Source organism: Pelodiscus sinensis, chromosome 3 (assembly GCF_052426305.1).
Source record: "Pelodiscus sinensis isolate ZL-2025 chromosome 3, ASM5242630v1, whole genome shotgun sequence".
Taxonomy (NCBI): Eukaryota; Metazoa; Chordata; order Testudines; family Trionychidae; genus Pelodiscus; species Pelodiscus sinensis.
In genome coordinates this window covers 261258-277177 of record NC_143054.1, presented here as the reverse complement: position 1 = coordinate 277177, position 15920 = coordinate 261258, and positions in this window count along the sequence as shown.

Here is a 15920-nt window from a genome sequence, read left to right as displayed (position 1 = left end):
TGCACCCGCCCAGCTCCCCAGCGCACCCCTCCCGCTGCACCCGCCCCAGCTCCCCGGCGCACCCCTCCCGCTGCACCCGCCCAGCTCCCCAGCGCACCCCTCCCATTGCACCCGCCCCAGCTCCCCAGCGCACCCCTCCCGCTGCACCCGCCCAGCTCCCCGGCGCACCCCTCCCGCTGCACCCGCCCAGCTCCCCAGCGCACCCCTCCCGCTGCACCCGCTCAGCTCCCCAGCGCACCCCTCGCTCTGCACCCGCCCAGCTCCCCAGCGCACCCCTCCCGCTGCACCCGCCCCAGCTCCCCGGCGCACCCCTCCCGCTGCACCCGCTCAGCTCCCCAGCGCACCCGTCGCATTGCACCCGCCCAGCTCCCCAGCGCACCCCTCCCATTGCACCCGCCCATCTCCCCAGCGCACCCCTCGCTCTGCACCCGCCCAGCTCCCCAGCGCACCCCTCGCTCTGCACCCGCCCAGCTCCCCAGCGCACCCCTCCCGCTGCACCCGCCCATCTCCCCAGCGCACCCCTCGCCCTGCACCAGCCCAGCTCCCCAGCGCACCCCTCGCATTGCACCCGCCCCAGCTCCCCAGCGCACCCCTCGCTCTGCACCCGCCCAGCTCCCCAGCGCACCCCTCCCATAGCACCCGCCCAGCTCCCCAGCGCACCCCTCGCTCTGCACCCGCCCAGCTCCCCAGCGCACCCGTCGCATTGCACCCGCCCAGCTCCCCAGCGCACCCCTCGCTCTGCACCCGCCCAGCTCCCCAGCGCACCCCTCTCATAGCACCCGCCCAGCTCCCCAGCGCACCCCTCGCTCTGCACCCGCCCAGCTCCCCAGCGCACCCCTCCCGCTGCACCCGCCCCAGCTCCCCGGCGCACCCCTCGCTCTGCACCCGCCCAGCTCCCCAGCGCACCCCTCCCGCTGCACCCGCCCAGCTCCCCAGCGCACCCGTCGCATTGCACCCGCCCAGCTCCCCAGCGCACCCCTCGCTCTGCACCGCCCAGCTCCCCAGCGCACCCCTCGCTCTGCACCCGCCCAGCTCCCCAGCGCACCCCACCCATTGCACCCGCCCATCTCCCCAGAGCACCCCTCGCTCTGCACCCGCCCAGCTCCCCAGAGCACCCCTCCCGCTGCACCCGCCCCAGCTCCCCGGCGCACCCCTCCCGCTGCACCCGCCCCAGCTCCCCGGCGCACCCCTCCCGCTGCACCCGCCCCAGCTCCCCAGCGCACCCCTCGCTCTGCACCCGCCCAGCTCCCCAGCGCACCCCACCCATTGCACCCGCCCATCTCCCCAGAGCACCCCTCGCTCTGCACCCGCCCAGCTCCCCAGAGCACCCCTCCCGCTGCACCCGCCCCAGCTCCCCGGCGCACCCCTCCCGCTGCACCCGCCCAGCTCCCCGGCGCACCCCTCGCTCTGCACCCGCCCAGCTCCCCAGCGCACCCCACCCATTGCACCCGCCCATCTCCCCAGCGCACCCCTCGCTCTGCACCCGCCCAGCTCCCCAGCGCACCCCTCCCGCTGCACCCGCCCAGCTCCCCAGCGCACCCCTCGCCCTGCACCCGCCCAGCTCCCCAGCGCACCCCTCCCATTGCACCCGCCCATCTCCCCAGCGCACCCCTCCCGCTGCACCCGCCCAGCTCCCCAGCGCACCCCTCCCATTGCACCCGCCCAGCTCCCCGGCGCACCCCTCCCGCTGCACCCGCCCAGCTCCCCAGCGCACCCCTCGCTCTGCACCCGCCCAGCTCCCCAGCGCACCCCTCGCTCTGCACCCGCCCAGCTCCCCAGCGCACCCCACCCATTGCACCCGCCCATCTCCCCAGCGCACCCCTCGCTCTGCACCCGCCCATCTCGCCAGCGCACCCCTCGCTCTGCACCCGCCCAGCTCCCCAGCGCACCCCTCGCTCTGCACCCGCCCAGCTCCCCAGCGCACCCCTCGCTCTGCACCCGCCCATCTCCCCAGAGCACCCCACCCATTGCACCCGCCCAGCTCCCCAGCGCACCCCTCCCGCTGCACCCGCCCAGCTCCCCAGCGCACCCGTCGCATTGCACCCGCCCAGCTCCCCAGCGCACCCCTCGCTCTGCACCCGCCCAGCTCCCCAGCGCACCCCACCCATTGCACCCGCCCATCTCCCCAGAGCACCCCTCGCTCTGCACCCGCCCAGCTCCCCGGCGCACCCCTCCCGCTGCACCCGCTCAGCTCCCCAGCGCACCCGTAGCATTGCACCCGCCCAGCTCCCCAGCGCACCCGTCGCATTGCACCCGCCCAGCTCCCCAGCGCACCCCTCGCTCTGCACCCGCCCAGCTCCCCAGCGCACCCCTCGCTCTGCACCCGCCCAGCTCCCCAGCGCACCCCTCCCGCTGCACCCGCCCAGCTCCCCAGCACACCCCTCCCATTGCACCCGCCCATCTCCCCAGCGCACCCCACCCATTGCACCCGCCCATCTCCCCAGCGCACCCCACCCATTGCACCCGCCCATCTCCCCAGAGCACCCCTCGCTCTGCACCCGCCCAGCTCCCCAGCGCACCCCTCGCTCTGCACCCGCCCAGCTCCCCAGCGCACCCCTCCCGCTGCACCCGCCCAGCTCCCCAGCGCACCCCTCGCTCTGCACCCGCCCAGCTCCCCAGCGCACCCCACCCATTGCACCCGCCCATCTCCCCAGCGCACCCCTCGCTCTGCACCCGCCCAGCTCCCCAGCGCACCCCACCCATTGCACCCGCCCATCTCCCCAGCGCACCCCTCGCTCTGCACCCGCCCAGCTCCCCAGCGCACCCCTCCCATTGCACCCGCCCAGCTCCCCAGCGCACCCCTCGCCTTGCACCCGCCCAGCTCCCCAGCGCACCCCTCGCTCTGCACCCGCCCAGCTCCCCAGCGCACCCCTCGCTCTGCACCCGCCCAGCTCCCCAGCGCACCCCTCCCGCTGCACCCGCCCAGCTCCCCAGCACACCCCTCCCATTGCACCCGCCCATCTCCCCAGAGCACCCCTCGCTCTGCACCCGCCCAGCTCCCCAGCGCACCCCTCCCGCTGCACCCGCCCAGCTCCCCAGCGCACCCCTCCCGCTGCACCCGCCCAGCTCCCCGGCGCACCCCTCCCATAGCACCCGCCCAGCTCCCCAGCGCACCCCACCCATTGCACCCGCTCAGCTCCCCAGCGCACCCCTCGCTCTGCACCCGCCCAGCTCCCCAGCGCACCCCTCCCGCTGCACCCGCCCAGCTCCCTAGCGCACCCCTCCCATAGCACCCGCCCAGCTCCCCAGCGCACCCCTCGCCCTGCACCCGCCCAGCTCCCCAGCGCACCCCTCCCATTACACCCGCCCAGCTCCCCAGCGCACCCCTCCCATTGCACCCGCCCATCTCCCCAGCGCACCCCACCCATTGCACCCGCCCATCTCCCCAGCGCACCCCTCGCCCTGCACCCGCCCAGCTCCCCAGCGCACCCCTCCCATTGCACCCGCCCATCTCCCCAGCGCACCCCTCGCTCTGCACCCGCCCAGCTCCCCAGCGCACCCCTCCCGCTGCACCCGCCCAGCTCCCCGGCGCACCCCTCCCGCTGCACCCGCTCAGCTCCCCAGCGCACGCCTCCCGCTGCACCCGCCCAGCTCCCCAGCGCACCCCTCCCATAGCACCCGCCCAGCTCCCCAGCTCACCCCACCCATTGCACCCGCCCATCTCCCCAGCGCACCCCTCGCCCTGCACCCGCCCAGCTCCCCAGCGCACCCCTCCCATTGCACCCGCCCATCTCCCCAGCGCACCCCTCGCTCTGCACCCGCCCAGCTCCCCAGCGCACCCCTCCCATAGCACCCGCCCAGCTCCCCAGCGCACCCCACCCATTGCACCCGCCCATCTCCCCAGCGCACCCCTCGCCCTGCACCCGCCCAGCTCCCCAGCGCACCCCTCCCATTGCACCCGCCCAGCTCCCCAGCGCACCCCTCGCCCTGCACCCGCCCAGCTCCCCAGCGCACCCCTCCCATAGCACCCGCCCAGCTCCCCAGCGCACCCCACCCATTGCACCCGCCAATCTCCCCAGCGCACCCCTCGCCCTGCACCCGCCCAGCTCCCCAGCGCACCCCTCCCATTGCACCCGCCCATCTCCCCAGCGCACCCCTCGCTCTGCACCCGCCCAGCTCCCCAGCGCACCCCTCCCATTGCACCCGCCCAGCTCCCCAGCGCACCCCTCGCCCTGCACCCGCCCAGCTCCCCAGCGCACCCCTCCCATAGCACCCGCCCAGCTCCCCAGCGCACCCCACCCATTGCACCCGCCAATCTCCCCAGCGCACCCCTCGCCCTGCACCCGCCCAGCTCCCCAGCGCACCCCTCCCATTGCACCCGCCCATCTCCCCAGCGCACCCCTCGCTCTGCACCCGCCCAGCTCCCCAGCGCACCCCTCCCATAGCACCCGCTCAGCTCCCCAGCGCACCCCACCCATTGCACCCGCCCAGCTCCCCAGCGCACCCCTCGCTCTGCACCCGCCCAGCTCCCCAGCGCATCCCTCCCATTGCACCCGCCCAGCTCCCCAGCGCACCCCTCGCCTTGCACCCGCCCAGCTCCCCAGCGCACCCCTCCCGCTGCACCCGCCCAGCTCCCCAGCGCACCCCTCGCATTGAACCCGCCCCAGCTCCCCCCCCCCTCCCGCTGCACCCGCCCAGCTCCCCAGCGCACCCCTCCCGCTGCACCCGCCCAGCTCCCCAGCGCACCCCTCGCCCTGCACCCGCCCAGCTCCCCAGCGCACCCCTCCCGCTGCACCCGCCCATCTCCCCAGCGCACCCCTCCCGCTGCACCCGCCCAGCTCCCCAGCGCACCCCTCCCGCTGCACCCGCCCAGCGCCCCAGCGCACCCCTCGCATTGCACCCGCCCAGCTCCCCAGCGCACCCCTCCCATTGCACCCGCCCAGCTCCCCAGCGCACCCCTCCCGCTTCACCCGCCCAGCTCCCCAGCGCACCCCCCCGCTGCACCCGCCCAGCTCCCCAGCGCACCCCTCCCATTGCACCCGCCCAGCTCCCCAGCGCACCCCTCGCATTGCTCCCGCCCCAGCTCCCCAGCGCACCCCTCCCGCTGCACCCGCCCAGCTCCCCAGCGCACCCCTCCCGCTGCACCCGCCCAGCTCCCCAGCGCACCCCTCGCTCTGCACCCGCCCAGCTCCCCAGTGCACCCCTCGCATTGCACCGGGCCCAGCTCCCCAGCGCACCCCTCCCGCTGCACCCGCCCAGCTCCCCAGCGCACCCCTCCCGCTGCACCCGCCCAGCTCCCCAGCACACCCTTCGCCCTGCACCCGCCCCAGCTCCCCAGCGCACCCCTACCGCTGCACCCGCCCAGCTCCCCAGCGCACCCCTCGCATTGCTCCCGCCCCAGCTCCCCAGCGCACCCCTCCCGCTGCACCCGCCCCAGCTCCCCAGCGCAACCCTCGCATTGCTCCCGCCCCAGCTCCCCAGCGCACCCCTCCCGCTGCACCCGCCCAGCTCCCCAGCGCACCCCTCGCATTGCTCCCGCCCCAGCTCCCCAGCGCACCCCTCGCATTGCACCCGCCCCAGCTCCCCAGCGCACCCCTCGCATTGCACCGGCCCCAGCTCCTCAGCGCAACCCTCCCGCTGCACCCGCCCAGCTCCCCAGCGCACCCCTCCCGCTGCACCCGCCCAGCTCCCCAGCGCACCCCTGTCGCTGCACCCGCCCCAGCTCCCCAGCGCACCCTTCGCCCTGCACCCGCCCCAGCTCCCCAGCGCACCCGTCCCGCTGCACCCGCCCCAGCTCCCCAGCGCACCCGTCCCGCTGCACCCGCCCCAGCTCCCCAGCGCACCCCTGCCGCTGCACCCGCCCCAGCTCCCCAGCGCACCCTTCGCCCTGCACCCGCCCCAGCTCCCCAGCGCACCCGTCCCGCTGCACCCGCCCCAGCTCCCCAGCGCACCCCTGCCGCTGCACCCGCCCCAGCTCCCCAGCGCACCCCTGCCGCTGCACCCACCCCAGCTCCCCAGCGCACCCGTCCCGCTGCACCCGCCCAGCTCCCCAGCGCACCCCTCCTGCTGCACCCGCCCCAGCTCCCCAGCGCACCCCTCCCATTGCACCCACCCAGCTCCACAGCGCACCCCTCCCGCTGCACCCGCCCAGCTCCCCAACGCACCCCTCCCATTGCACCCGCCCAGCTCCCCAGCGCACCCCTCGCCCTGCACCCGCCCAGCTCCCCAGCGCACCCCTGCCATTGCACCCGCCCAGCTCCCCAGCGCACCCCACCCCACCCGCCCAGCTGCCCAGCGCACCCCTCCCGCTGTACCCGCCCAGCTCCCCAGCGCACCCCTCCCGCTGCACCTGCCCAGCTCCCCAGCGCACCCCTCCCGCTGCACCCGCCCAGCTCCCCAGCGCACCCCTCCCATAGCACCCGCCCAGCTCCCCAGCGCACCCCACCCATTGCACCCGCCCAGCTCCCCAGCGCACCCCTCCCGCTGCACCCGCCCAGCTCCCCAGCGCACCCCTCCCATTGCACCCGCCCAGCTCCCCAGCGCACCCCTCGCCTTGCACCCGCCCAGCTCCCCAGCGCACCCCTCCCGCTGCACCCGCCCAGCTCCCCAGCGCACCCCTCCCATTGCACCCGCCCAGCTCCCCAGCGCACCCCTCGCATTGCACCCGCCCCAGCTCCCCAGCGCACCCCTCCCATTGCACCCGCCCAGCTCCCCAGCGCACCCCTCCCGCTGCACCTGCCCAGCTCCCCAGCGCACCCGTCCCGCTGCACCCGCCCAGCTCCCCAGCGCACCCCTCCCGCTGCACCCGCCCAGCTCCCCAGCGCACCCCTCGCCCTGCACCCGCCCAGCTCCCCAGCGCACTCCTCCCATTGCACCCGCCCATCTCCCCAGCGCACCCCTCCCGCTGCACCCGCCCAGCTCCCCAGCGCACCCCTCCCGCTGCACCCGCCCAGCGCCCCAGCGCACCCCTCGCATTGCACCCGCCCAGCTCCCCAGCGCACCCCTCCCATTGCACCCGCCCAGCTCCCCAGCGCACCCCTCCCGCTTCACCCGCCCAGCTCCCCAGCGCACCCCTCCCGCTGCACCCGCCCAGCTCCCCAGCGCACCCCTCCCATTGCACCCGCCCAGCTCCCCAGCGCATCCCTCCTGCTGCACCCGCCCAGCTCCCCAGCGCACCCCTCCTGCTGCACCCGCCCAGCTCCCCAGCGCACCCCTCGCTCTGCACCCGCCCAGCTCCCCAGCGCACCCCTCGCATTGCACCGGGCCCAGGTCCCCAGCGCACCCCTCCCGCTGCACCCGCCCAGCTCCCCAGCGCACCCCTCCCGCTGCACCCGCCCAGCTCCCCAGCACACCCTTCGCCCTGCACCCGCCCCAGCTCCCCAGCGCACCCCTACCGCTGCACCCGCCCAGCTCCCCAGCGCACCCCTCGCATTGCTCCCGCCCCAGCTCCCCAGCGCACCCCTCCCGCTGCACCCGCCCCAGCTCCCCAGCGCACCCCTCGCATTGCTCCCGCCCCAGCTCCCCAGCGCACCCCTCCCGCTGCACCCGCCCAGCTCCCCAGCGCACCCCTCGCATTGCTCCCGCCCCAGCTCCCCAGCGCACCCCTCGCATTGCACCCGCCCCAGCTCCCCAGCGCACCCCTCGCATTGCACCGGCCCCAGCTCCTCAGCGCAACCCTCCCGCTGCACCCGCCCCAGCTCCCCAGCGCACCCCTCGCCCTGCACCCGCCCAGCTCCCCAGCGCACCCCTCCCGCTGCACCCGCCCCAGCTCCTCAGCGCACCCCTCGCCCTGCACCCGCCCAGCTCCCCAGCGCACCCCTCCCGCTGCACCCGCCCAGCTCCCCAGCGCACCCCTGCCGCTGCACCCGCCCCAGCTCCCCAGCGCACCCTTCGCCCTGCACCCGCCCCAGCTCCCCAGCGCACCCGTCCCGCTGCACCCGCCCAGCTCCCCAGCGCACCCCTCCCGCTGCACCCGCCCCAGCTCCCCAGCGCACCCCTCCCATTGCACCCACCCAGCTCCACAGCGCACCCCTCCCGCTGCACCCGCCCAGCTCCCCAGCGCACCCCTCCCATTGCACCCGCCCAGCTCCCCAGCGCACCCCTCGCCCTGCACCCGCCCAGCTCCCCAGCGCACCCCTCCCATTGCACCTGCCCAGCTCCCCAGCGCACCCCACCCCTTGCACCCGCCCAGCTGCCCAGCGCACCCCTCCCGCTGTACCCACCCAGCTCCCTAGCGCACCCCTCCCCCTGCACCTGCCCAGCTCCCCAGCGCACCCCTCCCGCTGCACCCGCCCAGCTCCCCAGCGCACCCCTCCCATTGCACCCGCCCAGCTCCCCAGCGCACCCCTCCCGCTGCACCCGCCCAGCTCCCCGCACCCCTCCCATTGCACCCGCCCCAGCTCCCCAGAGCACCCCTCGCCCTGCACCCGCCCAGCTCCCCAGCGCGCCCCTCCCGCTGCACCCGCCCAGCTCCCCAGCGCACTCCTCCCATTGCACCCGCCCAGCTCCCCAGCGCACCCCTCCCGCTGCACCCGCCCGAGATCCCCAGCGCACCCTTCCCGCTGCACCCGCCCAGCTCCCCAGCGCACCCCTCCCGCAGCACCCGCCCAGCTCCCCAGCGCACCCCTCCCGCTGCACCCGCCCAGCTCCCCAGCGCACCCCTCCCGCTGCACCCGCCCCAGCTCCCGAGCGCACCCCTCCCATTGCACCCGCCCCAGCTCCCGAGCGCACCCCTTGCCCTGCACCCGCCCCAGCTCCCCAGCGCACCCCTCGCCCTGCACCCGCCCAGCTCCCCAGCGCACCCCTCCCATTGCACCCGCCCAGCTCCCCAGCGCACCCCTCCCATTGCACCCGCCGCAGCTCCCGAGCGCACCCCACGCCCTGCACCCGCCCCAGCTCCCTAGCGCACCCCTCGCCCTGCACCCGCCCAGCTCCCCAGCGCGCCCCTCCCGCTGCACCCGCCCAGCTCCCCAGCGCACCCCTCCCGCTGCACCCGCCCCAGCTCCCCAGCGCACCCTTCGCCCTGCACCCGCCCCAGCTCCCTAGCGCACCCCTCGCCCTGCACCCGCCCAGCTCCCCAGCGCACCCCTCCCATTGCACTCGCCCAGCTCCACAGCGCACCCCTCCCGCTGCACCCGCCCAGCTCCCCAGCGCACCCCTCGCATTGCACCGGCCCCAGCTCCTCAGCGCACCCCTCCCGCTGCACCCGCCCAGCTCCCCAGCGCACCCCTCCCGCTGCACCCGCCCAGCTCCCCAGCGCACCCCTCCCGCTGCACCCGCCCCAGCTCCCCAGCGCACCCTTCGCCCTGCACCCGCCCCAGCTCCCCAGCGCACCCCTCCCATTGCACCCGCCCAGCTCCCCAGAGCATCCCTCCCGCTGCACCCGCCCAGCTCCCCAGCGCACCCCTCGCCCTGCACCCGCCCAGCTCCCCAGCGCACCCCTCCCATTGCACCCGCCCAGCTCCCCAGCGCACCCCTCCCGCTGCACCCGCCCAGCTCCCCAGCGCACCCCTCCCATTGCACCCACCCAGCTCCCCACCGCACCCCTCCCATTGCACCCGCCCCAGCTCCCCAGCGCACCCCTCCCCGTGGACCCGCCCAGCTCCTCACAGCACCCCTCCCATTGCACCCGCCCAGCTCCTCACCGTACCACTCCCCCTGTACCCGCCCAGCTCCCCAGCGCACCCCTTCCCCTGCACCCACCCCAGCTCTCCACCGCACCCCTCCCGCTGCACCAGCCCCAGCTCCCCACCGCACCCCTCCCGCTGCACCAGCCCCAGCTCCCCACCGCACCCCTCCCGTTGCACCCGCCCAGCTCCCCGCCGCACCCCTCCCATTGCACCCGCCCCAGCTCCCCACCGCACCCCTCCCGTTGCACCCGCCCCAGCTCCCCACCGCACCCCTCCCGTTGCACCCGCCCAGCTCCCCAGCGCACCCCTCGCCCTGCACCCGCCCCAGCTCCCCACCGCACCCCTCCCGCTGCACCCGCCCCAGCTCCCCACCGCACCCCTCCCGCTGCACCCGCCCAGCTCCCCACCGCACCCCTCCCATTGCACCCGCCCAGCTCCCCAGCGCACCCCTCGCCCTGCACCCGTCCCAGTTCCCCGCCGCACCCCTCCCATTGCACCCGCCCCAGCTCCCCACCGCACCCCTCCCATTGCACCCGCCCATCTCCCCGCCGCACCCCTCCCATTGCTCCCGCCCTAGTTCCCCACCGCACCCCTCCCATTGCACCCGCCCCAGTTCCCCACCGCACCCCTGTACCCGCCCCAGCTCCCCACTGCACCCCTCCCGCTGCACCCGCCCAGCTCCTCACCGCACCCCTCCCGTTGCACCCGCCCCAGCTCCGCCACCGCACCCCTCCCTCTGCACCCGCCCAGCTCCTCACTGCACCCCTCCCGTTGCACCCCTCCCAGCTCCCCCACCGCATCCCCTCTCCCTGCACCCTGCTCCAGCTCCCCCTTGCGTTACCCCAAGCTCCCCTCACTGCACCCCGCACTCTGCTCCAGCTCCCCTACCTTGCATCTCCCTATGTCCCCCACCTCCAGCTCCCCTCACTGCACCCCACTCCCTGCCCCACGCCCCAGCTTCCCTCCCTTCTATTGCCCCCAGTTCCCCTCACTGCATCCCCTCTCTCTGCACCCCGCTCCAGCTCTGCCCCTTGCATTGCCCCCAGTTCCCCATCCCCAGTTCCCCCCATTGCACACAGTGCAACCCTCCCCCTGCCCCCTACCAAATCCCACTGGGGTCATAAGATGGATATTTTGGGGTTCCCTACAACACATACTAAAAAGAGAATAGGAGGCTCCTTCGAGCTCCTCTGGGCCCTGCTTAAGCTGCTTTTGTTTAGCGCTAGTTCTGAACCCCTGCACCGCTCCGGTGCCCCTGCCTTCAGCGACCTGACCCCAGTGACCCAGCAGAAAAAGGTCTAATGGGCCAGGGGCCAGACAAATTCAGAGTGGAAATGAGACCTAGGGTTGTAGCGGTGAGAATAGGAATTAACCCCAGAAACAATGTACTGGGGGTTGTGGGTTCTCCCGCAATGACAATGTGTCGATCCAGCCTGGATGATTTTCTAACAACTCCCTCGCTGCCACCCGCCCCTTGTCTCCAGTGCGATGTCACGTCCCCTCTCTGCCCCGCTCGCCTGTTCTGTGGCACCGCACTGCCCGGCCCCTTCCTCCTGGGTGCTGGCCAGGGCTGCGCTGTGGGAGGGGTGCTGTGACGGCAAGTCAGGATTCCCCCAAATCCTGCAGCAAGAACAGACTCCGCCAGCCAGAGAACAGAGAGGCTGTGTCTAGACTGGCAAGTTTTTCCGCAAAATCATCTGCTTTTGCGGAAAAACTTGCCAGCTGTCTACACTGGCCGCTTGAATTTCCAGAAAAGCGCTGACGATCTCATGTAAAATCATCAGTGCTTTTGCGGAAATACTATGCTGCTTGGGCAAAAGTCTTTTTCCGAAAGACTTTTGCGCAAAAGGGCCAGTGTAGACAGCACAGTACTGTTTTCCGCAAAAAAGCCCCGATCGCGAAAATGGCGATCGGGACTTTTTTGCAGAAAACCGCGTCTAGATTGGCCACGGACGCTTTTCCACAAAAAGTGCTTTTGCAGAAAAGCATCCTGCCAATCTAGACGTGCTTTTCCGAAAGGGCTCGTCTACACTGGCCCCTTTTCCGAAAGGGGCATGCTAATTTGACAGGTCGTAATAGGGAAATCCGCGGGGGATTTAAATATCCCCCGCGGCATTTAAATAAAAATGTCCGCCGCTTTTTTCCGGCTTGTAGAAAAGCCGGAAAAGAGCGTCTACACTGGCCCCGATCCGGCCCGATCCTCCGGAAAAAAGCCCTTTTCCGGAGATCTCTTATTCCTACTTCAAAGTAGGAATAAGAGATCTCCGGAAAAGGGCTTTTTTCCGGAGGATCGGGGCCAGTGTAGACGCTCTTTTCCGGCTTTTCTACAAGCCGGAAAAAAGCGGCGGACATTTTTATTTAAATGCCGCGGGGGATATTTAAACCCCCCGCGGATTTCCCTATTACGACCTGTCAAATTAGCATGCCCCTTTCGGAAAAGGGGCCAATGTAGACGTAGCCAAAATGCTTTTAACGGAAAACTTTTCCGTTAAAAGCATTTTTGGAAAATCATGCCAGTCTAGACGTAGCCATGCAGGCTTTTAAGAAGGCTCCCAGAAAGGAGACTGAGAAATTGGCATTTGTAAAGATGTTACCCCTTTTGAACAAATCTTGCAAAAATTCGGACATAGCCCTTGGTCTGATCAAGTGTTAGCTGATGTCCATACAATTTCAGACCTAGAAGACAAATTGGCTAACTACTTATGGATATATAAACCCTCAACTCCAATGAGAAAGGAAGCAGCTGCAGTTTGGCTTCTATGGAAAACCTGTAATGAGGTGTTTCTCAAATTGACTGAATATAAGAATGCAAATATGAAACTGCAAAATGTAAAAGCCTCCGCTGCAGAGTGGAGAGGTAGAAACGCATGCACCTCAGTATCCAGACACAGCTAGATTCCCTTAAGGATGGGTACTGAGAGTTAAAGCAACTCCCAGATTTTTCAGGAAGATGCTTAAGAAAAGAACCAGGAGGTGTGGGGCTTAGGCTATGTCTAGACTGCAGGCTTCTTTCGAAAGAGGCTCTTTCGAAAGCATCTTTCGAAAGAGCCTCTTTCAAAAGATCGCGTCTAGACTGCAGGCGGATCTTTCGAAAGAGAAATCCGCTTTTTCGAAAGAGAGCACCCAGCGAGTCTGGATGCTCTCTTTCGAAGACGGCCTCTTTACATTGAAGAACGCCTTCTTTCGAAAGAGGAGCTTTCGAAAGAAGGCATTCTTCCTCGTGAAATGAGGTTTACCGCCATCGAAAGAAAAGCCGCGTTCTTTCGAAATAATTTCGAAAGAACGCGGCTTGAGTCTGGACGCAGGGGAAGTTTTTTCGGGAAAAGGCTACTTTTCCCGAAAAAACCCCTGAGTCTGGACACGGCCTTAGTGAACAAGGCCACCCTCCTTGCTAAACTGGTAATGAGACAAAGCCTGAGTCTGTGGAAAGGAGCCACTTTCCATTTAGCAAAAAAAACAGGATCAGGCCCAGACAAGCAGGCAGGTAAAAGATAGATTGAAGGCCTTGTGGTAGAACTGAGAAAAAGCAGTAAGTACAGGTACTGGAAATCTAAATCCTTAAAACAAAATTTACAAGAGTAATATCTGAAACAAGGCCAGTTTTCATTGTAAGAGATAAGAAAGTGTTTTAAGAAAAAAAAAAACCCACAGAGAATTTAACTCTACAGAGAATGGAAGGAATTGAGCAGTTGTGAAAATGCTAAAATGGTACAGGAAAAAATTGTGGTTTCTTTGCAGCCATTCTGAAGGAAAAATGGGCCCTTTTCCAAAAGAATGTCTGTAAATAATCCAGGCAAATTTGACTCAAATCCATACATTTGATTATAGATACTGCTAAAAGAACTTTAAGAGGGTTTCTATTGGAACTTAACTACCCCAATGAATAAAAGGGAATGTAATTGTTGTACAGCTATATAGAAATAGTGTAGGAAAGGTTCAGAGAGAATGAATGTGTAGCGGTGTGTAAATATATATATAGTGTAAATAAGTGAGGTTTTCAAGGTCCAGTAATCTTGTTTTGTAGGTTAGTGAATTGTTTTGTAGGCTTAAAACAAATTTGTTTCGGTTTATTTTCAGTAAGACCATTTCAGTCCAAGTTGTTCAATGAAAGTACAGGAAAACTCTGGCTGTGTCTAGACTGGCAAGTTTTTCTGCAAAATCAGATGATTTTGCGGAAAAACTTGCCAGCTGTCTACACTGGCCATTTGAATTGCCGCAAGAACACTGACGATCTCATGTACCAGTGTTCTTGCAGAAATACTGTGTTGCTCCTGTTCGGGCAAAAGCCCTCTTGCGCAAATCATTTGCGCAAGAGGGCCACTGTAAACAGCACAGTACTGTTTTCCGCAAAAAAGCCCCAATTGCGAAAATGGCGATTGGGGCTTTTTTGCAGAAAACCGCATCTAGATTGGCCACGGACGCTTTTCCGCAAAAAGTGCTTTTGCAGAAAAGCGTCCTGCCAACCTAGACGTGCTTTTCCGAAAATGCTTTTAACGGAAAACTTTTCCGTTAAAAGCATTTTCGGAAAATCATGCCAGTGTAGATGTAGCCTGTGAGCATAAAAGAAAGAGTTACACCCTATACAAAGTGTAATATGGCTAAGTAATGTTATAAACAAAGATTGCACATTTTCCTGTGACATGCCATGTATATGGTAGAAGGGGTAAAAACTGCAAACAAATCAAAATCCTGTGAAGGCTCCAGGAGTCACAACAGGTTGTACTTTCATTTTCAGGTTGCTGTGTGAGAGAGCAGGACTTAAAAGTAAAGACTCAAACTGTAAATCTCTGGCAAAAGTTAGTGTCCCTTTTTAAGACAAAGCTACAGACAGCTTTGAATCTAAAAGCAAGCCAGAAAGTGTTCTGTGGTGCAAATGCCCTAGCTGGCAGCACAAAGAAGCTTTGCAGGTAATAGCTAAGTTTGATCTGCAAACTACCTGAGATCAGAAAGTTCAAATTGTAGCCCTCCAGAAAGAAAGATGGGAAAAGGAGTCAAACCTAAAACTGAGAATCTAAAAATCTCAAGATCTAAAAACAAGCAAGAAAAAGGATTTATGTTTGCACAATGCTAAATGTGAAAACAGATACAGAAGGGGGTCTGTATAGGCAAAGATTTAAAGATGCTATTAACAAACTGATCTCAAATATAAGTAATCTAAAGGAATGCTTTTAGAAAAATGGTCATTGGAGACACAACTCACACTGAAAATCCTCCAGAATTACAGTAAAATGCTTCTTGGCTATTCTCTATACATGAACTTAACACAGCAGACACTTACTAACCTAGTCTGCTGTTCAAGAAGAAAACTGAAGTACACCTCCTGAATTTGATGATTACACAGTGCGGTAATTCACCCAAAAGAAGGGGTAGAAACCATTGAAACCTGTTTTGCCTACAAAACAAAAATATGTAACTATAGGAGTAATTGTAAGCAAAGAGGAATGAAAGCATATTTGTAAAAGAGAAAGTATGTAAATAATAATGTGCCACCCCCAAAGGGGTAGAAGTATGTTCTTTTTTTTTATCTTTCAGAAAATCAGGACAAGCTGGTACCAGCTGAACACCCTACAACACCATGGATGTATTGTTGCAACAAAGATTGTTTTATGTTTTGTGTTTGTCTAATGTCTGTCTATCTTCCTAGCTAGTATACTGTGTTAAAAATTATACTGCATTAGGCAGGAAAGGTTTAATAAGCATTATGCATTTTGAGTGTATTTACAGACACCAGTATCTCAAAAGAGTAGAGGCCAAGGAATTCGAATCTTGCTAATTGGAAAAAGGGGTAAAGGCTCATTTAAAAGAAAAACTATGCATGGAGCACAAGGTTTATCTATTGATCCAAAAAAAAAAACCGTGAAGGAATAAACATAAAGCACAAGGTTAAATTACTAAATAAAAAGGATAGATTTGTGAAAACATTGGGTCAAAAAAAATCAGTGTTCATTGGAATGTTTAAATAAACTTTCAGCCTGTAAGGCCAGCTGAATGCACCTGGATGTTGCATATAATTGGAAGTTGAAGGTCATTGTAACCCCATCCCTGACTGTAAGGGGCAGTACACTGCCAATATTTCCCCCTCTGACAATTATGCTATTGTTAGCAGGGAGTTTCTGGGATCAATACTGGAGGCATTTCTTTCAACTCCCTGTGCAGCAATGGATCTGATGTAACCACATTACACATACTGGTTGGTCACTCACTTGGGCTTCCATCTTATTGCAAAATATTGTTTCTTAAAAGTGTTGTTGGATAAAGAGACTATTTGTTGAATTACAACCACAAGCTCAAATTGCTTCTCAGTATATCGCCGTTAATTAGTTATATAAAGTGTGACCCACTCAAGAATTG